This window comes from Equus asinus, chromosome 12 (assembly GCF_041296235.1).
Source record: "Equus asinus isolate D_3611 breed Donkey chromosome 12, EquAss-T2T_v2, whole genome shotgun sequence".
Lineage (NCBI taxonomy): Eukaryota > Metazoa > Chordata > Mammalia > Perissodactyla > Equidae > Equus > Equus asinus.
In genome coordinates, this window is record NC_091801.1 from 67,368,498 (window position 1) to 67,394,115 (window position 25,618).

Sequence of the window (25,618 nt, forward strand, 5' to 3'; positions counted from 1 at the left end):
TTTCACTATGAATTTGAGAATAAATTTTTGAAAGTAATTTTAGCATTCTTCAAAAACATTGATGTGCTTTTTTTGACATTAGATTAACATTATATAGAATTTAAAGAATAATTAGTAAATATATATTTCTAAATATAGACAAATTAGTATTTGAAAGTTGTTAAAAGTTATCTATATTTACAAAAGTGAAACTTTTTCATTAACATGTTCAAAATTTTTATTATTTTTACATACTATTGTAATGTGTATATATATTTTAAAGCACTCATTTTTGTGAATACGTTTATTGGAAAGAGCATAGAATATATGTAGACAGTTTAACAAAAAGTTATAATGCAAAGGTGCTTATAACTACTAACCAATTCAAGAAATAGAAAATGTCATCCTTGAAGCAACCTTTTATTTCCATTCCTGATGAGGTGATGCTCCCTCCATTAAGTAAAATCTAGTGTATCTTTTATGGAAGTTTTCTTGCTTTTCCTGTTTGTATCCAAAAACAATACCATTCACTTTTGCCTCTTTTTTGAGCTATGTGTTAAAAGGAATCATAGCATTGACATTCATTAAATTATCATAATTATTTCACTCAAGATTTTGTTTATAAGTTTCTTCCACATTGTTCTGGGTGGATATTTCTTTGATTATTAAAAAGGAGTGGAGTATGATTTCATAAGCTTAAAGTTTCATAATTTATGAAATGTCTGTTCAAATCTTTTTGTAATTTTTTAATTATATTGATTGCATTTTCACAATTGGTTTGAATGGTGTATATTTTCTGGATACGAGGCTTTCATTGGTGATATGTGTAAGAAATAATTTCCTATGCCCTGTGCCTTATATTTTCCATCTTTTAGGATGTTATAAGGACAAATGTTCTTAATATAATATAGTAAAATGTATCATTTTATATACATAGTTGATGCTTCTGTATTTTTGAGGACACTTTTTCTAACCCAAAGAAGTTAGGTTAATTGCATATTAATAATCGCCGAACTTTTTCACAGGATTTGCACACAACTTAGCAAGATGAAAAGTTGGAAATATTTTATAAAGAGCAATATGCATTTTCAAGTGAAATAGCATTTCTTTAGCAAAGAAATTATGTTTATCTTGTTCTTGAGTAGGATTGTAAAATGATGTGAAGAATATGAAATAATTCTGGGGAAATGATAAGTTAATAAATGTTTGTTACTTTTTTCTTTTTCCATTAATGTTTTTCAATATGTCATAACATTTTCACTTTGAAGGTTTTACAATCTGCAATGAAAGAACTCACTTTTCTCAAACATGGTTCCAAGAAAATAAAGGTCATTGCAAGTCTCATCATGTGCAGGATACCCATTTTCCTGTTTCCTGAGGTTTGTAACTTTTACCTTCATTCTATAACTTTTAGATAACATCAACCAGAACCATGCCAATGCCATAGAGCATGCCAGTTCAACAAACTTCAAGTTTCACTGCGGAAGTGAAGCAGAATAAAATCTAGACCTATTGTTTGAAAGTATATATGTTTTGTAGAAAGTTGAGGGAAGATAAATCAGCAGAAAACTCATTGTTTCATAGAAGACTGATGGTATGATTCTAAGAGAGTAAGGGTAATTGATAGCACAGCTCGGGAGAGAAGGCCAACTCCATTTACATTAGGAAGCAATATTCCATTCCACAGTGGACAACAGTACTATGTTTTGAGTCAAAAGACTATGCTCAACTTCTCATTACAATACTGGCTAGCTATGTGATCTTGGGTAAACGCTTACCCTGTTTAATTATAAAATTGTTATGATACTTACTCCAAAATGTTGCTTATGGTTTAAATTTACAAATCTTCATCAAATATTTATTTAGCCCTTTTTCGTCCATTACTCTTCTAGGCATTGTGGATCTGGCAGTGCACAAAACAGATAAAGCCACCACTGTCATCAAATATACTTTCTAGGAGGGGAAAAAGGAAAATAGGCAAACAAATATTTACATGACAAGGGGTGGCAAATGTTATAATTAAAAATAAAGGCTGGCAGAGCTATAGAGATGGAAAACAGATCAGCATTTGTCAGGAGATTGAAGAGAAGGGTGGTTTAACTAGGCAAAGTACATTTTTTACTACTGTGAAACTATTCTGTATGGTAGTCTAGTATTAGACAAATGACACCATGCATTTTTCAAAACCCATATAATTTTATAGTACATACATCACTTTAATTGACACATGCAACCTTTTAAGAAATCTGTTAGGAGGTTGGGGGAATCTTAGGATAGACTGCAGACTGTGTTAATGAATCTGACTTTATTATGGCTATATGGCATAACCTCCTGAAGGGGATGGAAAAAAACATGCTGATGTAAGTAATTTTATTTATTTGTTTGTTTATCTATCTGTTTATTTATTTGAGTTTTTAGTATACTCCAGAGAGCAATTTTTTTTTCTTGAAGAAGTTTTGCCCTGAGCTACCATCTGTTGCCAATCTTCTTCTTTTTGCTTGAGGAAGATTCACCCTGGGCTAACATCTGTGCCAGTCTTCCTCTATTTTGTATGTGTGTCACTGCCACAGCATGGCTGCCAATGAGTGGTATAGGTCCATGCCCAGCAGCTGAAACCTGGGCTGCCAAAGCAGAGCTCGCAGAACTCAACCACTAAGCCATGGGACCAGCCTCTGACCTAAGTAATTTTAGAAATGACTGGAAACTATAAGACAAAGGACAAAATGAACTGCACACAAGCAGTGTACTATAGTTAGTAAAGTTGTTTCTCATAGGGGTACAGGTTAACAACTCTAAAACTTCTGAACATAGACACAAGGATTGAACAGATAAGGAAATGGATTATGGACGATGGGAGCCAGGTTTCTCATTGTTGGAGAGGGAGGTTACAAGTAAGCAAGGGAGGATGACTGGAATAGACCGGCTTGGACTCGATTAGAGTTGGAGACCTCAGTTTGAACCTATGTTTAGACTAATATAGATACAAAATTGATAAATATAGAAACATCTATAGGGAAGCATATATACAAGCTTGTATTTCCTTGCTTTGTCAGCTGAAAGAGCCTAGAAACAATGACATTCCAGTAACCATGAGCACACCTAGTGTCTAGTTCGTGATTTCTGACTCCATTTTCCAATAAATTAAAAGAACACAAAACAAACAAGGCCCCTTGGAGAAACAGCTGATTCTATGGCTGGAGTTAAAAACATACACGAGCCAAGAGTAACTTGTAGGATCAGAAAAAGAAAGTACTGAGGAAAAACAAAGCACATTCATAATGATGGGGGTATATCATAATGTCAAAGAGACCAAGGGGCCAATTGAAAGTTCCCAGTGGACAAAGCTGGAATAATTTGACCAATACAATAAATAACATAGTATTGGACTATAACCCACATAAGAATCAAATATATGTGTGTTTGTAGTGATATAAATAAATGACTGAATAAATGCATACATGAACAGGAAAAACAGAAAAATTCCACATACACTATGTCTATACTCTTCCCTTTAAGAAAGGATCTTTACCTCTGTAGTCTACATGGTATCAACATGCTGAAGATTTAATTATCATTATGGTTATTATTTTATGAAATCAAAATTGATATATTTTAATTGATATCATTTGAACATGTTAATTTAAAATACTTATAAGTTCTCCAAGGTGAAATTTATTTTGTTTAAAGCATTTTCCTTAATCCCGAGAGATAATAGTTATCAACCCAGCAAAGACCAAAACATAAAAATTCTCTCAAAATACGCAACTATCATCTCATTCTTCTATTTTACATTTTTGATTCAATTTTTCCCACTCTTCTCTTCTTCTTTTCCTTCTTCATTTGCTGATCCTTACTTCTTGTGAAAAGTACTGAAGTCATTAATTTGATGCCTTTTATTCTAAGAATTAAAATCTTCTTTCTAAATACTACATTATCTGAGTCAAACACATTATGTACTGTTTTAATCACCTTTTAGTTCAAAAAATTTGCTAATTTATATTATGACTTCTTCCTTAACACATTGATTATTGAGAAGTATATCTCTTAATTTCCAAAATAGAATTTTCTTGCACTTTTATAGTTGACCTTTGTCTGTCTTAATTGCACTGCCACCAGAGAATGTGAATAAAACATGCATATGGCCTTATTTTCAGATGTCCCACCTATGCCTTAAAATACCATGTTCCTTAATTATTGTTTTTTATGTAATATATTACACTGGTATGTAGAAATCTATCCTGTTAACATTTTTCCATCATGAAGCACTTTTCCAACTGTAAGAACTTTTTTAAAAACAATCTTTACAGAAAGGGATAAGATTTTCTTTTTTTCTCAGTATAATGATTTTAATTAAATACTTGTAAGATTTATTCAGACTGACATTACTTACAGGCTTCATGATATAACTCATTTAACCCTGAGGAAAACACTAAAAATATTATTTCAGAAATATAGAAACTGAGGGCCAGAAATACAGTAAAAGCCCACTATTCTTCAAATAAGTAAATTGCTATCTCTTCAGAGATGTACAACATGCATAAATTTAAGACACAAAACTATTTCAAAAATGTCAGTGGTCACCAAGTAAAAATAGGACTTAAGCCTTTATTTTCCCAGTCTTAGTGAGCAAGTAACAGTTCAGTCCACCTCGTCAAACTGAAAATCCCAAAGATAATTTTTGTCCTCCATAGCAAACCTTTTGTTTGGCACAAAAATCTGGTTTTTTCACTTCCTTTTGTCTTTGTGCTTTTGTGGAAGAGAGGTTTGATATCATTTTATCTTTGCTTTTTATAGCATCTCTAATTTTCATAGCACGATGTATTCGTAATGAAAAAATATAATATTCAAAATATAGGAAAAGTGACATTAAGATATTTTTTAAACGTCTTTCATTCTCTATTCCCTTTTACAGATTTTCTGTGATTTTCTTCCTTTATGGACTGATGTTTGATTTACAAAATTTAGGGAGTAATATGTTCTTGGCTCAGGCTTTCCTTGGAGCTGCAGACTTCGCAATGAAGTTTTTCTTTTCTTGCAATGAAGGTCCTCGAATGCCGGCCTTTGACAGCTTTTGTCCTTTTCTTCGCTGGTGTTCTACCTTCATCGACGTATTCACACCCCAAGGTAAGAATGATAGTTTTTGGAAAAAAAGATAGAGGATGTTAATAGTGTTATCTGAAAAATTTGTTAAATAGTCTATGTTCTGACCAAATTCATGTATGGACAATAACTTCACTGCAGCTTGGTGTCATGATCTAGGTATTTCAACATCAATGTTAATAAAACAGTAGAGTGTAATATATATGCATATTTATATTTAATTTTATATATTTTTTATATTATATTAATTTATAATTAAAATATATATTAAATTATTTGGTAATATATCAACTATATTATATAACACATTAAAATATAGAGTAAATTAGATTATGTAATATAGTTCTATTATAAAATATAATATATTTGTTGACATAGTAGCTAATATAATTGTATTATATACGATTTAATACATTACATAACTAATACATTAATTTAGTTAATGTACCTATTACACGTATGATATTTAAACATAAAAATAAATTTTATATTTATTTCCCTTCAAGAAACATTTATTCATTATTCATAACATCACAGACTTTTGATAGGGATGGCTCCTGACAAAAAATGATGAATGAGATATGTTTTCTGCCATCGAGGAGCTTACTTTGTGGAAGTGTATAAAAAATCATTAAACGTAATTGGCTAATGCTAAAAAAAAATTTTCCCTGGGTTCTTTGGGAATATAGTGGTCTTGTTTTCCTACCAGTAATATAATAGAGTTCCCAAATGAAAAAGAGAAGACGAAATTAGCAAAAGACGTTGAATGGTCAGCTCTGTGAAGAAATGTGAGGTTGAGTCCACGATGAGCCCTAGCTTTCCCACTTATGGATGGTAGATGGGGATTCCATTTACTGATATAGGAAGAGAAGAGAAGCAGGTTAGGAAGATGGATAATGATTTCAGTTTGGGGTTTCTTGTATTCAAGAGGCCGTTTGGTTAGGGTGGTAATATAATTTATCATCCAGACTGTAACACACTTGAGAGTGAAAGGAAAACGCAATTAATAATTATGCCAGTTCAAAAGATGCAAATTGGAACTGTCCTGGTCAAAGCATTCTGTGTGAAGCATCAGAAAGAACTCCAGCGACAGTTGCAAGCAGCAGTGAAAGAGGTACTTAACTGGTTTGGAGTATACATTTGGTTTTCCTGATAGTGCTAGAAAAGACTAACGAAAATTATTTTTAAAAATTAAGAGCACAATCCAAGTCCAAGATGTGTGAGTGTGTAGAGAGAGGCTACGTATCTTTAAGGCTGGGAAATTATATATATTTATATATGTTTTTTCTAAATGACAAGTAATTTACCAATTGAGACAAAGAGACATAGTAAACAATATCAAAATCTTTAATCATTCAAGAAAGGGTAAATTCAAGAGCACAACGAAAGACCTGGTATTGAAGATTAAAGATAGTAATGAAAGAAAGAATTTCCTCAGTTTTATCTAATAAACAAAAAATTGAATTATATACCTGGTGGAAGGCAGGTTGGGGTGTCCTTTGGAATTTAAAGGGAATGGTGTTTGAATTTTAACTGAGATAAATGGAAACTGGGGGGTCTCAGGCTATTGAGAGAAAATATTTAAATACAGATGGTCCTCAACCTACATGGTTCTACTTCAGTTTTCAACTTTACAATGGTGCAAAAGCAATACACAGTAGAAACCGTGCTTCGAATTTTAAATTTTGATCTTTTCCCAGGCTAGCAACACGTGGTACAATACTCCCTCGTGAAGCTGGGCAGTGGAGGTGAGCTGCAGCTCCCACTCAGCTGCACGATCACAAGACTAAACAACCAAAACGCTGAACCATTCTGTATGCACACAGCCACTCTGTTTTTCACTTTCAATATAGTATTCAGTAAACTACATGAGATATTCAACACTTTACTATAAAATAGGTTTTGGCTTAGAAGATTTTGCCCAACTGTAGGCTAATGTAAGTGTTCTGAGCACATTTAAGGTAGGCTGGGCTAAGCTGTGATGTTCAGTAGGTTAGGTATATTAAATGCATTTTTGACATATTTTCAACTTACAATGGGTTTATTAGGATGTAACCTCATCATAAGTCAAGGAAGATCTGTACTTTGGCTGTAACAAAGATTTATTCAAATAGGAATCTCCATTACATTTTTGTCATAATTCAGGAAAACCCACAGTCAATAGACATTTTTCAGATCTAACATAAGTACTTACTCTTCTCAATGGTTTGAAAATGTGAATACATTATCAACAGGTACAAGAACTCCTCACCAACTCACCCTTCTCTTTGTAAATAACAGTGAAACTGAAGGATATTTCTAATATTTGGTAATTTTAGAAGAATTTACACTTAACTGAGGTTCTCTAAGAGAACAATCCTAGATGCCTTCAGGCATGTTGCAAAATTTCTTGTATCTCTTACGTCTATTCATGATCTGACAGAATTTTTATTTCATAGAAGACAGAGACCTTCAATTACATTCAAATTACAGGCAAATTTCATTGGACAACCATAATGGCAGTTTATCAGGAATTTGTGAGAGAATTTTAAAATGGCTTCAATTTCAGACTCTAGGAAGATGATACTGGGAAATGAACCTTTCTAAAAACTGTTAGGACACCGGAATAATAATAACTTCATAGTTATGTGAAAGACTGAGGCAAGAAAGAAAGCATATATTTCCTTCACCATATTGTCGATTCGTCATCATCATCTTCATCATTATTATCACAACTCTGAACTAAACAAAATAACTGTGTGGAATGATTGAACACTGATGTAAATTATTATACGGCTACTAGAAATCGATAAAAAATAGTTTTTATTAATGCTATATGTACTCATTAAAAAGAGGCTTATTATAGGGCCTGCCTGGTGGCACAGCAGTTAAGTTCGCACATTCCACTTTGACAGCCCAGGGTTTGCCTGTTCAGATTCTGGGCATGGACCTATGCACTGCCTGTCAAACCATGCTGTGGCAGGTGTAACATATGTAAAGTAGAGGACGATGGGCACAGACATTAGCTCAGAGCCTTCTTCAGTAAAAAGAGGAAGATTGGAGGCATATGTTAGCTCAGGGCTAATCTTCCTGAAAAAATTTAAAAAAATAAAAGTAAATTAAAAAAATTTGTTAAAGATTTTTTAAAGAGGCTCATTATAAAGAATCTAAGGTAGACAACGTTATTCATGCTAGGTAATTTATATGTTTCATCACATTGACCGAGGCATTACTAATGACTTTCACTTAACCTCATAGACACACCTTTTAAACAAGTAGGAATTGCTACCTTGGGAAAAGGATCCATGTCAATATATGTCAGCATGAGTGCCATCTACAATCATGAACTCACACCCATAGGGATCAGGTAAGCCCCTGGGCTCTCCTTACTAAGACCGCAAATGAGAGTTTCCTTGAATTTGCTACAGATTTAAATCAGTCTAAATGAAGTTTCTACTCAAAAGAAATTCAACTAATTACCATGGTTATTTTAAAATATCCCTTGGCAAAAATTTTGATTACCATAGATGGTGTACAATATTTTCTCAAATTTCTGATATTTTCACAACTAATCACAACTACTTGTCCCCAGAAATTTTCCACTTAATCCCTCGCACTTCCACAAGCATGTTCATCAAAAACCTATTAGGCTTTCTTGTCAAGATATGATTTTATTCACTAGATGTTTTCACCTCCACTCTGCCTTTATCCTACGTCTAAGCTTTTCCATCAATACCCAATTCCATAGACCCAATTAAATATTATTTTTGTATTTTTGCCTCAGAATTTAAACTATAACATGATTTAAGCTGAACTTTACTTAAAAACTGTATCTGATCATTGTAATACACAAATTACTGAAAAAAGTTTCACAATATATTATAATTCAAAGCAATGGAATATTTATGGGATATCAGACCCAATATCAAACTCAACATGTGAAAAGTCTACCCATTTTTTGTTCTTTGAGATCCATCTCATTTTTAAAAATTTTCTTAATGTGAATCCATTAAATATTCAATGGACTCTCTATGAAACTCATGATACTCTCTCTCCAAAATCGAGTAGACTCTCATAGATGAAGGGATCATTTTCTTTTGATATGAAAAACATTTCAAGGATGGCAGCACTTCAAAATCATTGAGAAAAACAGGGACCCAAAATGATTCACTTACAATTGCAAGGGACACACAATGCAGGGTATACAATGTGATAAATAACGTGTTAGTGCATATGCTCTTGAAGGGCGTATAGTTTATTAATTAAAGCAAATTTCAACAGAAGAAGAGGAGGAGAAAGAAGAAGGAAGAAAGGAAAAGAAGAAAGGGAGGAGGAGGGAGGGAATTTCTATGAGTTAGACATAGATATAGGCACTGACAATAAGTCCAAGAACGTAGAAGACAGGGCTTTCCTTCAGAAACCTATTTTAGTAGTAGTCAGTGACAATAAATGAGAAAACATAAATATCAAAGAAATTCCACTTTCATATACATGATCTGAAGGAAAAACAGTGTTTTTCATAGGACCAAGAATGAGGTGTGTGTGAAGCACCAAGAGGCGTTAGACCTACTCTAACTGGATAAACTACATTTAAACTGTAATCCAAAGGCCAGGCAGAAGCCAGTATATGAAGTGAGGTGAAAAAAACGGGTCCTAACCAAAAGCCATGACACAGGACAATCTTAACATTGTCAGAAGGCCAGTGCGATTGAAACTGAACATACAAGGGGGGGAAAACTACACACCATGAGCTAAAGTTGGCTGTGTAGTAATGACCTTAATAAGGCATTTAGGTTTCATTTTCAGCACAGGGAGAACCACTGAAGTATTATAAAGTAGAGAAACAAATACAATTGTAAATTGTCACCATTATATCTTGACTTTACTCATAAGGTACAATATACATATTGAGTGCTAATAGAATTCAACAAGAAGAAGATGACCTTGTATTGAGGTTGTCAAGAAAGGCTTTACAGATAAAAGTCACCAAGAGAAGACTGAGATTTATTTAAAGAATGTTTTCTTAAGGTCCAGAGTATAGGGTTTGATTATATTTATTAATGGTCTGGCCTCAACACCGTGCTCTCTAGTATTGCTCACCAGACAGTATTCTGAACCGTTGCCAATGATTCTGTGTGCCATTTTCCCCATTGTGGGCTCCATCTGTGTCTACTTCCTACCAGAGACTTTGAATTTTCCACTCCCAGACACCATAGAGGATGTGGAAATAAGGTGAGGAAAAAGGTGTCCTTTTGTGTTTTTTTCCTTTGAGAAATTCAACACAGTTGAAAAATCCCAATATAATTGATGAGTATGGTGAATATTTATTTATTCATAGAAGTCAGTTAAATATTTGATACAGTGTGTATATTGGCATTACTATTTTACATGTGGATGATAATTCCTGTAAATTTTTCACACTTCACAATGTTGCAATTACGTTTGTATGAAGTACTTAATACAGAAATATCAATACCTATCCAATAATAAGGAATTATATTATCATAATATCAACTATCCAATAATAAGGAATTATATTATCATAATATTAACTTGCCCAAACATATCTACATATTCTAGAAAATATAATTGCATTAGTTTCCTAGAAATGTCACACACTGGGTAGTTTAAACAATGGAAATTTATTTCCTCACAGTTCTAGAGGCCAGAAGTCTAAGATCAAGACATTGGCAGGTTTGGTTCCTTCTGAGGCCTCTCTCCTTGGTTTACAGATGGCCGTCTTCTCCCTGTGTCTTTACACAGTCTTCTGTCTGTGTGTGTCTGTGTTCCAATCTCCTCTTCTTAGTAGTACAACAGTCATGTTGGATTAGGGCCCATCCATTGGAACTTGTTTTCCCTTAATTACCTCCTTAAACTCCTACCTCCAAATATAGTCACATTCTAGAATGCTGGGGGTTAGGACTCTAATTTTGAGTGGACATATTCAGACCATAACAAAAATCAAAATCCAAAAAGAATTTTCATTAAAATTGGCAAAAAAGATTCTAAAATCATGATGGAAAACTAAAAGTGTAAGAATGTGAAAAGAAATTACAAAAAAGAACAAAGTCTCTATAGAGAGAAATGGTTTTCTCTGAGACCATCCATTTTGTAGAGGATTGGATCCTCCAGGTTTTCAGGGGTCCTTGCTATCCTACCTTTGGTGAGGGTTAACAGGAAATATGTCACCTATCCTTCCCATGGGAAGCATAATCTATAATGACTTTATTATGAACACAGAGAACAGGGTGGGTACATAGGCAGGATTTCAAAATTCACGTTTATATTTCATTCAATCCCTTCATCTTGAGAGATATCACATTTGTAAGTTCTATGACTAGATTTGCTGAATCTAGTTTTTCTAAAAAATTCCTCCTGCATCTTCTGCAAATTGGGAATAGGGCAGTGGCATATGGCATGGGGAAGAGATTCAGGAGACCACTCTACTCCTTACAAGGCTTATCAAAATAATGCAGATTTTAATCTCGCCCTCAACACCAAGTTTCAAAATATTTAAAATGTCCTAAGGTACTCACACTTTGGGATAGCACCACATTTGGCAGGCTGGAGGAAGAAACTTCCTGTGTCACTGGGCCAATAACACTCATCTACCTACTCTGCATCTTCAAAAACTTATCTGACATATTTTAAGTCAAATGAGGATCCATCGAACGTATATAAAATTGATGAGTAAAAACATAACTATTTCAATCCTTTACAACCAAAATACCTTCTATATGAAAACTATGAAACTAAGGTTAACCCATTATTATTGTTTTTAAAATTACATTCCTTTCTTTTTACTACAGCAAATCAGAGGAGTGCTAAGATAAAGATAAAAGTAATAATTAGATATTATAGATTTGACCATGTAGTGAGCACTGTTCTAATCCTATTACAGATTTTGTTTACATAACAGCTCTTTTGAGACGTGTGATTATTATAATTACTTTTTGGAAGAGGAAACTAAGGTACAGAGAGATTGACTAACTTGTGCAATTCCTTTTTTAAAGATATTAAATCAACTTTATTTACATAATATAAAATACATTAAAAATGGACTGATTTTAAATAAGCTTGATAAGCTCTAAAAACTATACGTATATTCACCCTAATCAAAAATTTAAATATGTAGAAAAAGACAACCAATGCCTCAATCACCTCAGAAAGTTTTCCTGTGCCCCAATGCTGTCAATCTCCCTTCTTCCCAGTAAACCACTGACTTAATTTCTACCACACTAGCTTTAATTTTTTTCTTCTAGAACTTCATATAAATTAAACCATACAGTATGTATTCTTTTGTTTGGCTTGTTTGCCCAACAAAGTGTTTTTATATATCCACATTGTTGTGTGTGTATTATGTAGAGTTAGTTCCTTTTTATTGCTTAATAGTTTTCTGAGTTCTGAGTACATTACAGTTTCTTTTATACATTCACCACTTTATAAATTCACCCCTGAATTTTTCCAGGTTTTGACTATTACGAGTAAAAGTGCTGTAAGTATTTTTCTAAAAGATTTTCCATTAAAATATGTATTTATTTCTCATGGGTAAATCTCCGGGATTGGAATTGCTAGGGTATAAGATAGGTGTATGTAAAAGTTTATTAAGAAAATGCCAAATTATTTTCCAACTTGTTTGTGCTGTTTTAAATTCTCAGCAGCTATGTGAATGTTATAGTTGTTCCACATCCTCGTCAATGATTGGTATTGTTTTAGCCTAGTAGGTGTGAATGACATTTCATTTTGGTTGTAGTTCATATTTCCCTGATAACAAATGATGTTCAACAACATTTTATGCACATATTGGTAATTCTAATTCTTTTGTGAAGGGTCTGCTCAAGCCTTTTCTCCATATTTGGCTGTGTGGCATCTAGTTTCCAAAAATGGCTCCTAATGAAACACCCCTCCTACTATTTAGGTCTTGGATAACCCCCTCCTACATTGAATCCCAGATAACCCTGTGACTCATTTTAAACATTTGCATGTGGTAGAAGTAATGTTGTGCTAGCTTTAGGCCTAAACCTTAAGAAAGCTGAGAGCTGGATTTTTAAGAATTCTTTGAATTTTAACCCAGGGAATTCGGCTACAGAGTCTCTTCTGATAATTGCACAACTTTTTTCTCCAAAAATAGAACCTCAAGGGAAGAGATCATGATACTATTCTTGGATGTAAATGAATACTTTCATGCCTCTGAGAAATTTACTTACACTTTTCAGCTTCTCAGCCCTTATCTGTGATGAGAATAATTTGGCAAGCCACTTCAACAGGTTGCCGTGAGAAGATAGTACACTGAGGGGTGATTTATAAATACATTATGAAGTATAAATTAATTGCATTGTTATTTATTTGCCACCATATCCAACATTTACAATGACCTCTGCCATTTCTTTTTCTTTCATTTAAGAGACAAAAACGGTAAGAAAACCAGTAACAAAGAAGAAGAGATCAGTGACCTTCAAGATACCACAGAGTGCTAATGTTGTCTTTGGACAGCTTCAATGAGATAAAGAGCTAATTCACATTTATTCTCTTTAGAGCAAATCCTGAGATATGTCCTTCTTATGTCAATTCATGACCCACTTTTTATGGTTTGGAAGAACATTTGGTGCACATGAGGAAAAGTCCTGGAATTAAAACCAGGATACACTGGTTCCAAGGTACACTGTTAGTACCTTACCAATGGTTAAACACTGAGCAAGTTATGTGTCTCTCCAAGGTTTGTTCCTTCCCTTGAAGTAGGATGTTGGGATCTGCCCTTCTTACCTTAGAGGGTTACTGTGAGGATGATGTGAATAGTGTATATAAAAATGATTTTGAAATACAAAAATAAGAAAACATAATGTGTTACTGTAAAAGATAAAATATTTCAATCATCCCAAACTCTGTTTTTGACATTTAGTTTGAGAGATCTTATATAGAACTCTCTACTGTTTCTTGTCATGCAGACCAAATTTCACATCTTGGCTACGTTTTTCTGCCTACAAATCAAATAATTCATATCTAAAAGCACTTGTTGAGCACCGTTTATGTGCAAATAATTGTGTCTAACACGAAGAAAAATACCAAGCAGAATATCATTGCCCCCAATTTACATTCAGTATTTGTTATATAAAATAAATTCTGAATGATTTATAAAGAAAGTATTTGAAAATGTTGGTATTCATAGAAAATGCATTGAAGTCATAAGTTCTTTATGAACAACCACAAATAGTAATAAAATACAGTCATTTCAAATTTGCTAGTAAATGTTTACTATTATCTGTTGAAGTTTCTTTATACAGAAATATTGTAGGCCCATAGTCAGAAAAAGTAGAGCATGAGAATAGCTAAGAAATTGAGAAAATATTAAAGAATATTTTCTTAATTTTAAAAAATTCATTGAAATATAATTGGCTGTTTAGAGCCAAAATAGTAACAATTTGTTTCGGTATTTATAAAAGATATGTATAAAAGTAAATTATACACAACATTAGCACAATGGACACACAGAAAGAAAAATAAATGTAGCGATATAAAATTCTTATATTACATTAAGTGGTATAATATTACTTGAAAGTTAACTGTAAAAAGTTTAAAAGGCATATTTTAAACCATTAAAAAAACACTAAAACAATATAAAAACCTATAGACAGTTACTATGGTGGAGATATAAAAGGTATTAAAATAAATATCCAAGCAATCACAAACAAAGCAAGAAACATCAAGAGAAAAAGTAATAAAGAACAAATGAAACAAATAGAAAATAGGTAGAAAGATGGTATACTTAAATCCAATCATAGTGATTATTACATTAAATATAAATGGCATAAGGACTCAAATATACAACAGAAAATTTAGACTGAATATAAAAGATTCAAATATATGCACATATGGGGTACAAAATTGTATATTATTTATATATATACACACACACTCTCACCATGAAAACACTAATAATAATTATATTGGGATGGTAATATTAGTATTAGCCAAAGTGGGCTTCAAATAAATTATTATAAAAGGGATAAAGATATAACTTCACAATGACAAAGAAATCAATTCAAGAAAGTATTACACCCCTAAATATAACAATAGATAAAATTTCAAAAATCAAAAACTGAGAGAACTCAAAGATAAATATACAAACTTACGTTATAATTGTATATTTCACATTTACTCTCTTTAAATGATAGAAGAAAGAGAAAGGATCTCAGTACAATTAAAGACTTGATAAGCCCTCTCAACCAGCTTAAACTAATCAACTTTTATAGAACACGCCACTCCACAACTGCACGAGATACATGCTCTTTAAGGACGCATTAATATTCACCAAATTGACCGTATTTGGGGCCATAAACAAGTTCCACTAAGTGAAAAACATACTGAATTCAGACTGACTAGGGTCTCTGACTACAGTGCAATTACATAAAAACAAAAAACTAATAACAGAAACATATCTGGAATGTCCCTAAATACCTGTACATAGATTTAAAATATTCTAAATAACCTGGATGGGAACATCACAACAGATATTTTTTAATGTATTGAACTGAATGGTAATAAAAATAGAACATAACAAATTTGTGGAATTCAGCTGAAGCAAACAGAGGGAAATGCATAGCTTTAAAAGTTTTCACTGTTTGTAATAGAAGAGAAAAATTGTCTAAGGTCAAAGCTAAATTTTCAACTTATTGGACTTGAAAAACAGCAAATTAAAACCAAAGTGAGTAGGAAGGAAGAAAATAATAAAGATAAGAGAAGCAATCAATTAAATAAAAAATGAATAAACAATAGGTAATGATTTAAAGTCAGTTATCTAAACTTCAGCCCTAATAAGCTAAAAAAGAACAAATTAATTCCAAAGTAATGGAAAGAAAATGATAAGTACATAAAATAATGAAATAGAAAAATAGAATCAATAAAACGATACTTTTGCTTAAGATCGATCAAATCTATAAACATTAGGTAGGTAGCTAGGAAGGGAAGGAGAGAGAGAGAATGAGAGAGGGAGGAAAACACACACAATAGTCTTAGGAATGAAAGAGAATTCATTAGTACAGATCCTACAGACATTAACGGGTTTATAAAAGAATGTTATAAAACATATTAGGACAAAAAATTTCAACCACTTTTATGAACTAGGTACAGTTTTTAAAAGACATAAATAACCAAACTGGCACGAGAAGTAATAGAAATCTAAATGGCTCATTTTTCTAAGAGTTAAATTTAATTCACAATTAAAATCCTTCTGTTGAAGAAAATTCTAGTGCAAGAAGGCTAGAATTTTAGATAATGTTTAAGAAAAGAAAGACACAATCCAATATAAACACTTTCAGAAAATAGAGGAGCTGGAGATCATCTTGCATAAAACTATAAACTATGAAAAAATGCAGAAAAAAGGCAAACTAAAATCACATGAAGGCACTGAAGAGTATAAAAAGAAAAGATGCCATTTTTGGAGGGAGTTGACACTTGGTGTCAAAATGTATAAACAGATTAACATAAAGAAGATGATTTTATTTTAAAACTATACTTAAAAATATAATAGCAATAGGTATTTTTAATAGAATATATCAAATATATAACTTATTAGTGGTTAGTACATAAAGATTATAAAAGCCACAGGATTATTTAAACTAAGACTTAGGACTGATCCTTAACTAGATACATTTTCTTATGATTTAATTTTCATCATCGTGACAAAAAAATTATTCCGAAGGAGTCCCAGCAGGTGGAAAGAGATGGCAGAATTAGAATACTGGATGACAATGAAAAACAGATTAACAAAATACAAACTTCTGAAGTTTATATTCATGCTTTTCCTTAAAATTCATCACTCATGAAGAATGTTGTGGAATTTCTTCTGATAAAGAGAGATATAAATCCAGTCCCGTTTTCTTAATTGCAAAATACAAAAAGCTCTGAAAGTCATATAACTTTTACCTAACTTATTTATCAGCAAAACCTGACCTGTCTTCTACTCATTTGGGGCAAATCCTGACCTAACCTGTCTTTAAAGTGTTAATCCCACCCAATGTGGGGAGTAATACATTTCTCTGATTAAATATTAAAATGATTGATTATAAGGGGTTATCCCAGACCCTAGTGGAATATATGGTAGAAGTATTTTTTACCTGTTGAAATATGAAAATTTATGGATTCTAAAACCCATGTGATTCTCAGAATTGCAGGTACAGAATTGTTGAACCATATTACCAACCTCTCAAGGTTATATTGGGATTCAGTGAGTTTAGCATTTTGAAGGTCTGCCCCAGGCGCCTCTCATGGAGCAAATTTATTTTTACTTCTTCTCTTTCTTCTTTGAATAAACTTTTCTGTGGACAGAAAACTTTTCTGTGGATTCATTAGGAATTTACCATTCTTTCTTGAATTAATACTTTTTAATAATTAAATTTCAAGCTGGAAGAACCTTGGTATGTTTTTGGAATAACCCAAGGCTTGAAATGATACAGAAATGAGTGTACTCCAGCTATAGCATCTACTAGGCATGTGACTACAGAGGAGGGACTTGACTTCTCTTAAGCTTAGTTCTCTCATTTCTACCTTTGATGAAGACAGACTTAGTTATAGCTGGCATAATATGCAATACTTATCATGTCCCAGGCACAGGACCAAAACAGAACACTAACAGCTAACTTTTGTTGAGCACTATGTGCCAGGCAATTTGCAAATATTTGATACTTATTGTTCATTTAATCCTTACAACTCTGAGACAGTTATTATCATGTTATGTAGAAAATCAGTGCTTTTAATAATTATGCCAGGATAATAACAAACTGAGATTATCCTGGGAAACTAAGATATAAGGTAACTCTACCTTAAAGATCAGTAAATTGATATAGAAAGTTGCTAAATTGTGAGTGACAGATCTAAGATGTTAACCCAGACAACCTGAGTCCTGGGACTGAACTCTTAATCATAACACAGGAATGTCTCAAATGCATTCAATTAAAAGTCTTGTAAAAGGTGGCTCTTATTCTCTTTTTAAATATATGAAAATGGAGGTCCACAGCATACAAAGTATAAGTCAAAGATATAAGGCTATAGTTCTTGGCTTTGAAACCACATCAATTTATCTATCAATCTACGTATAGGTCTATATATCTATAATTTTTGAATCTATCAAACATTCAGCCTCATGCTAAGTGTTTTAGCATATTATTATAGATACAGATAAAGCAAGATACATCATTATATCTGAACTTAAGAAAGGTCACAATGAAAAGATTAAGCAAATGAAGAGATAGCTAGAGAAATCTGGAAGAGAGATGATGGTGTCATAGATTCATGCTCAATTCACTCGTGGTCACCTACTATTAATCTATTACCTCAGGATGATGGTAGAAGTAAAAACCCTTCAGTCCTACGTCTACCCATCCAGGCCTGGCTCTGTTTCCAGCTCAGTGTTATTCACAGTTGTTACATGGAGATCTAAGAGTTGCCACCATGTCTAGTGGAAGCACTGGCACTTCTCTGGCTTCGCGTTTGGGTCCATCAGAATGAAGACCGTCAGCAGGGCTTCAGCAGACACATTCATTTTAATATTGGTTTCAGATGTGGAATTGTCAAGGAGCTGGACATGGCAGTGGAGAGGAGGAATGGCTGCTGAAAAGTTCTCCATGAGGTCATTAGGGGATGACAGAAGATTTACGACCATGCAAGGAGTAATATTCAAAATCTGAAACTTCCCACTGTCACCTACGCGTTGTAGAAGTTCACCAAAGGCCATGGCTTAGAACTTGGAGTATCAGCTGTAGAATAATGTTTTCCAGGATAGAAATAGTATTTTTTTTAAATTAACTGATTAATAAAAAGTATTCCTAAATTATTTGGTAGAAAGAAAAAATTAAAGCATTCAGATATTATTTTTAAACAGCGAAGTTAACTTTATCTTCTTAATAAAGTGATGTGAGCCAGTTGGATTATTTTCACTTTACTGAGAGCAATGTGCTCTATTTCATAATGACAGACATTTCACAGGAGAAATGTCCCTATCAGGCAATTGAATTGAATTAATGCCACTGTTAGCAATTATAACTAACCTGCAATGTGATGTATTCTACTCAGCCCAGAGGAAATAGTTTTGGTGAAACATGTTTGCTCTTGCCCTCGTGAAACTATGTCTATGACAGAAATTACGTAAATGCAAACACGCACCAAGAAAATAAAATTATCCACTCTAGCACGACTGGAAAGAAAAAAAAAGGATAAGAGTGCCAAGAACAATGTGAGGATCTACTTAATTCAGCAGTTGAAGGAAGCAGTCTTCGTAGACCAATATTAAGATGAGGCCTGAAGAACCAGGGTTGCCTGGTGATGAGCTGGGGGAAGACCATTCTCAGAGAGAAAGCATCAGGTTTGAAGGGATTAAGCTGAGGAACTGGCATAAAGTGTTGCTGAGGGCCACCGTTTGATGTTTGAAAACAACACTGAAACACTCAGGCAGGACTAATGGGGCAGCCTGAGAAGAGTGTCAAGGGGTAAAACATTAGAGGACTATAATACGCCCAATTTACTCCACTGCATCATTTGAACTTACACAGTCTAACGAGTTATCATCCCCAAAATACAGAAAAATCCATTGAGATTCAGCAACACACTGACAATCTTGTGGTCACACAGCCTTCAGAAATATATGATATTAAAAGCAGAGTTCTCCCATTCCTGTTAACTCTCCCTTCTACCCTATTTATACCCTACCAAACCAGAGGTACAAGGGCAATGTCCAGCCTCTGTTTTTTCTCTACATAAAGGTCTATTTTCTCCTCTAAGGACTCAATTCAATATTCTTTTGGTAACTGTAATTCTATGTGCTGGTTTAATTAAAAAAAGAAGAGAGAAACCTCCCTTCACACACCTTCTGTTGAACACATTTGGAAACACATGTGGGGAAAGTGCATAAATTAGAACTTTGTGTCTTGGCCGAAAAGAGAACATCCAGCACAAATCGGATGAAGTTAATGCTTTACCTCTGGTCCCCGTGCACATCGATAGTTCAAATGACTGAAATGAATTTTACCTCCTTGGTTTATTTATATCCATATGCTCGAAGCTAATTTACACCATAAAGGAGAGCATATTATGAAGTACAGGCACTCTTGTGGAAATCCACCAAAGCAGGGTCCCAGCTGATCTCAGGAAGGGATCAGAGCCGGAAATAGAACAAGGGGGCAGGTTTCTCCTTCTCTCTTCTCCGCTTTTCCATATACATATACCTCAAATGGTAAATTTTTCTCTCTCACCATCACTGCTGTAGCTCAGCCTCCATCATCTCTACCTGGAAAAGCTAAAATATTTAAGGAACACTTGTCCAAGGTCATGAAGCTGTAGAAAATAAAAAACTGGAATTCCGTTGAAAGTCAATCAGTGAGGTATTTCAATCTTTCACTAAAAACCAGAAAAGCATTTCTCCAACTGAGTTAATGACCTCTCAATATTCAACTTGGCAAAAATGAAACATTTAATAAGTGAACTTTGGGAGTACGTGATGTGTCGCACTCCAGCAGGTTAGCTGAGACATGAACCTGTGGACATGGCAGATGAGCAGGAGCAGCAGAATTACCCCTATCTATAGACGGGTCACATTTGCTAAGATTCTACTGGCCAGAGCAAGTCACATGAGAAAACTCCAAAACAGGAAGCAGGGAAAATATCTCTGCCTCCTCCATAAGAGAAATTGCAAAGTCACATGTCAAAGTTCATTGATACGGTAATGGGTGATGAATTAAAATGTATCACAGTAATGTCATTAAATATGAATATAAATCTAAATTATCCTATCTTCTAATATTAATTTCAGCTCATAATTCTTCACCTCACTAAATGAATCAACTTCACATTTTTAGTCATTCAAAATATAATTAATGGGATATTGAAAGTGATTTTCCTTTGCCCAAAGAGGTAATGAAAGAGGCCCAAAGTTGTGGATTAAATGCTTTTAACTCACCATGTCCAAACCCCTCATAGGCAATTGGGAGGCTGCCCACACTGCTCTAGTCCTCTTATCACTCTAATACTGCCTCACGACCACAACCTAAAAAACAGAAGTTTAGAGAAGAATGAGGCGTAAAGTCTTTGGAGTGAGCAGCTATAGCTTTGTGGGTGGACTACTCTCATTGAGAGATGATTCCCTCCTTCTGCCCGATGGAAGTGATAAGCATGATTTCTTTCCCTGAAACCCAAGGAAAAAAGTGTCCAGGAGAACCACTTCTAAAGATTTGGAGTGTAATCTCTCCTGTTTGGACATATGCTTACAGAATACACTTGTTGTTCTGTATCTGGGACTCTAATCACAGGAAAAGTGAATGGAAAAGGGATGTCAAGGTGGAGAGAGGATGCAGAAGTGAGGAGGCCTATGGAATCCACTGGATAGATAAAGGATGGGAGAATTTCCCCTGGACCAAAAGAGCATGGCAAAATGGATCTGGGTTTGAGAAATGTTGCTAATTTCCTAACAAAGAAGATTGCTTACCAAGCAAAGGGACCACAGTATCTGAGAGAATCAGCTAGACCTCTACTGGCTGGAGCTTATGTGGGAAGAAAGTGCTCTAAGGGTTACCAGGTATCCCACACCAGAAAACAGGGTAGTAGGAAGGGTACCCCTCTGGGTCTTCACACAAACATCACTCCTTGCAAAAGGGAACCAGCATCATCAGATGCCTGTTAATCAAAGGACGTCACTGTTTAGCCAGTGTTATCCAAACAAACAAGAAGTTTAATTGTTTTCTCTTTTAGCTTTATTGTGATATAATTGACATACAGCATTGTATAAGTTTAAGCTGTGGAACATGTTGATTTGATACACTTATATATTGCAAACTGACTACCACCATAGCATCAGCTAACACCTCCATCACGTCACATAATCACCATTTTTTTGTGTGTGTGGGGAGAACATTTAAGATCTACTCTCCCAGCAGCCAGTATGGAAAATAGTATGGTGGTATCTCAAAAAATTTAAAATGCACAGAAATTGAAATACAATGATGTACACCTAAAATTTATGTAATGTTATAAACCAGTTGCCTCAATAAAATAATTAATTAGTTAAAAACAGAACCACCATGTGACCCAGAAATCCCACTTCTGGGTATATATCCAAAGGAAATGAAAACAGCATCTGGAAAAGATATCTGCATGTCATGTTCATTGCATCATTATTTACAATAGCCAAGATATGGAAACAACCTAAGTGTCCATCAAGAGATGAGTGGATAAAGAAGATGTGGGGCATGTAAATGTACAATGGAATATTGTTCAGCCATGAGAAAGAAGGAAATCCTGCCATTTGCTACAACATGGATGAAACTTGAGGGCATTGTGCTAAGTGAGAGGAGCCAGACAGAAAAAGATAAGTATTATATGATATCACTTTAATGTGGAATCTGAAAAGGCTGAACCCATAGAAACAAAGACTAGGGTGGTGGTTATCAGGGGCTGGGAGCGGGGAAACAGGGAGATGTTGGCCAAAGGACATAAGTTATAAGATGAATAAATTCTGTGGAACTAATGTACAGCATGGCGATTATAGTTAACAACACTGTGTTATATACTTGAAAGACGTTTACTTTTTAAAAAGGGACTAGTTAATCAAAGACAAATTTGCCCTTCTTTCACAGACTTTCATTCATATTGCAAACAGCCAAAAATTCTACATAGAAAGAGAAGTAGAGGAAGCATGTCAGAAACAGACTACACACATCTTCCAATACTGGCATCTGGAAAAGAGTGAAACAACAGACCGTGTTCCCTACAAACGTGAACAGCTGTAAGCAGATACCCAGGCCAGATTGCTGGGCCGGATTTTGAGGATATTTAAGTAAAATATGAGATATTTTTAAATACCATTTTTGTGATCAGAAGGATTAATACTGTTAAGAGAGTATTAATTCCCAAATTGATCTACAGATTCAATACAATCTCAATCAAAATCTTGACTGCCTTTTGACAATTCTTTTCCTAGAATTCATATGGAAATGCCAGGGACTCATAATAGCCAAAATATACCTGAAAAAGAACAAAGTTGATAGGGCCACACTTCCAGATTTCAAAACTTACTATAAAGCTACAATAACCAAGACAGTGTGGTATGACATAAGAATAGACCCACTGATCAATGGACTACAGTTAATAGTCCAGAAATAAATGCTTACATTAATGGTCAATTGATTTTGACAAGGATGCTAAGACTATTCAATGGGGAAATAGCTTTTGTCAAAAATGGTGCTAGGAAAACTGCATGCAATGTCTACATACAAAAGAATAAACTTTGAATACTACCATTAATCATAAAAAAAAATTAACTCAAAATGGATCAAAGACCTAAATGTGAGAGCTAAAATTTTTTTAAATGATAAAACTCTTAGAAGAAAACATAGGAGTAAATCTTTGTGACCTTGGATTTGGCAGTCGTTTATAAAATATGATACCAAATGACAAGCAACCAAATATAAAATAAATAACACATCATCAAAACTAAAACATTTCTGCTTCTAACAATAACATCAAGAAAGTAAAAAGGCAACTCATGTGGTGGGAGAAAATATTTGCAAATCATATATCTGATAAGAGATTTGTATCCAGAATATCTTAAAAAAAAACCCTTACAATTTAGCAACAAAAAGACAAATAGACCCATAAACAAATAAGCAAGGATTTTGGGATAGATAACTCTCCAAAGAGGATACAGACATAGCCAATGGGCACATGAAAAGATGCTCAGCATCATTAGTCATGAAGGGAATGCAAATCAAAACCACACTAAGATACTAATTTCTTACAAACTAGGACAGTTGTAATTAAAAAGAAAAAAAACTGGCAATAACAAGTGTTCCTAAGGAGGTGAAGAAAGCAGAATCCTCATACACTGCTGGTGAAACTTTTAAAAAATGATACAGTCACTTTGGAAAACAGTTTGGTAGTTCCACAAAATGCAAAACCTGGAGTTATCATATGACACAGCAATTCCACTCCTAGGTATCGTTAAAAGATAAACTGAGGTATATAAAAAAATTTGAGTTTATTTGAGCAAAAATATACTCTCCCCTTTTGATCAGAGTCTCAGCCTAACTGAGAGATGAATTCAAATTTGAAGACATTAGTGCTACTCCCAGCTACTGGTCTGGAGTTCTTACAGATTTTTTGCTGAATTTCTTTGTGGTAATCACAGGTCATGACGTCTTTTTGCTGAATCTCTGTGGTGTATTTACAGGTCATGACATCAGGTTCATATTTTTTAAGTTGGTCACTCTCTTTGTTCCTTTTCTAATGTTCCAGTCTTAGGGAAATCATTTGCTTGGTAGTTAGTGGCTGTGAACATGCATTTAAAACTTTTGAGAGAATACGGTACACCAGGGAGACTACTCTGATTATCATAGGCAGAACAATTTCCAATGTCTGGAGTGCACTTTGGAGCCATGGTCCCCAAGACCCAAACCAAGAAGAATCTAATAAGTCAAAGAAAGACCCCATTGAAGAAGGCACTTTCTTAAGCCAAGTGGCTTGTTCAATGATCTTACATAGCTGAGTCTCAACTTCTCCAAAACTGTCGGTCGAAGTGCAGTAAGTGGTGTTGCCCATGGCACAAACACCTCCTTGCTCAGCTAAAAGATAACAAAGGGCCATCCTATCATCAAAAACAACTTCTGCCAGAGGGTCTAGGGATTTGAGGGGTGGGGGGAAAGCTATTGCTTTAGCAGCAGATTCTGCACTATCTTCAAGAATTAAGGAAAGATTCCTGATCATAGCCTCATTTGCACTTACTCCAAGCCAGGGCAATAGGGATCTGCCAAAGGAAGTTAATTTTGAATCATAAATGTCTCCTGGTAATTCCTGTTTGAGTCTGTGGCTCAGGACTGGAAAGACGATAGCCCTGGAGGCCAATAAAATTTAAGGTCTATACATCACAGAGGTGGTTTCATTCTGGTTATCCTTGCCTCGTTTCCCTTTCTTTATACAGAGACCGGACGCAAGCTTCTCTGAGTTTGGAGTTGTTAACCAGAGTCACAGAAATGGACCCCCAGGGTTGGGGAGCCTGACACAACAGAGACAGGGATGAGTTTGTTGTAGAAAAATTGAAGCATTGGAAATCAGGGAGAAGTTTGTGACAGGCAGAACCACAGAATCAACAGCATCGTGGCAAATCCAAGAGTCTGAAAGTTCATAAAGCAAAAGCTGCTGAGCTAGGATCTGAGAGGGACTTGCCCGTGACCTTCTGAGGCAGTGACAAAGCAGCAAGCTCAAGGGGCTCAACGGGTACCTTGGCCTGGGTGCTCATTGCTCCTGGGGGCCATCATGGGTCTCCTTGGGTTCGCTCTTCTGACACCAAAACTGTTAAAAGATAAACTGAGGCATATTAAAAATTGTTAAGAGTTTACTTGTGCAAAAATTGATTCAAATTGGGTAGCATCTAATCTAGCAGATAGAAAGGAGCCCTGAGGAGCTGCACAAATAAAAGACTTTTATAAGCAGAAGGGAGTGGGAACAAGGAAGTTGTACCAGGCAAAAAAGCAGGTTGGTTATTGCAAAGTTACTTTCCTTTAGAGGATGACAGGGGTTTCTC

The 25,618-nt window shown here is 34.4% G+C and overlaps 1 long non-coding RNA gene across 1 annotated transcript; it reads right to left on the minus strand.

Moving 5' to 3' along the window:
* Positions 1–257: 257 nt before the first annotated feature.
* On the minus strand, positions 258–25,361 carry LOC139039926 (uncharacterized). The gene is made up of 3 exons (XR_011493327.1): positions 25,316–25,361; positions 21,005–21,091; positions 258–5,077 (listed from the first exon to the last, which is right to left on the minus strand). It is a non-coding gene; the product is annotated as an uncharacterized lncRNA (long non-coding RNA).
* Between the last annotated feature and the right edge of the window lie 257 nt (positions 25,362–25,618).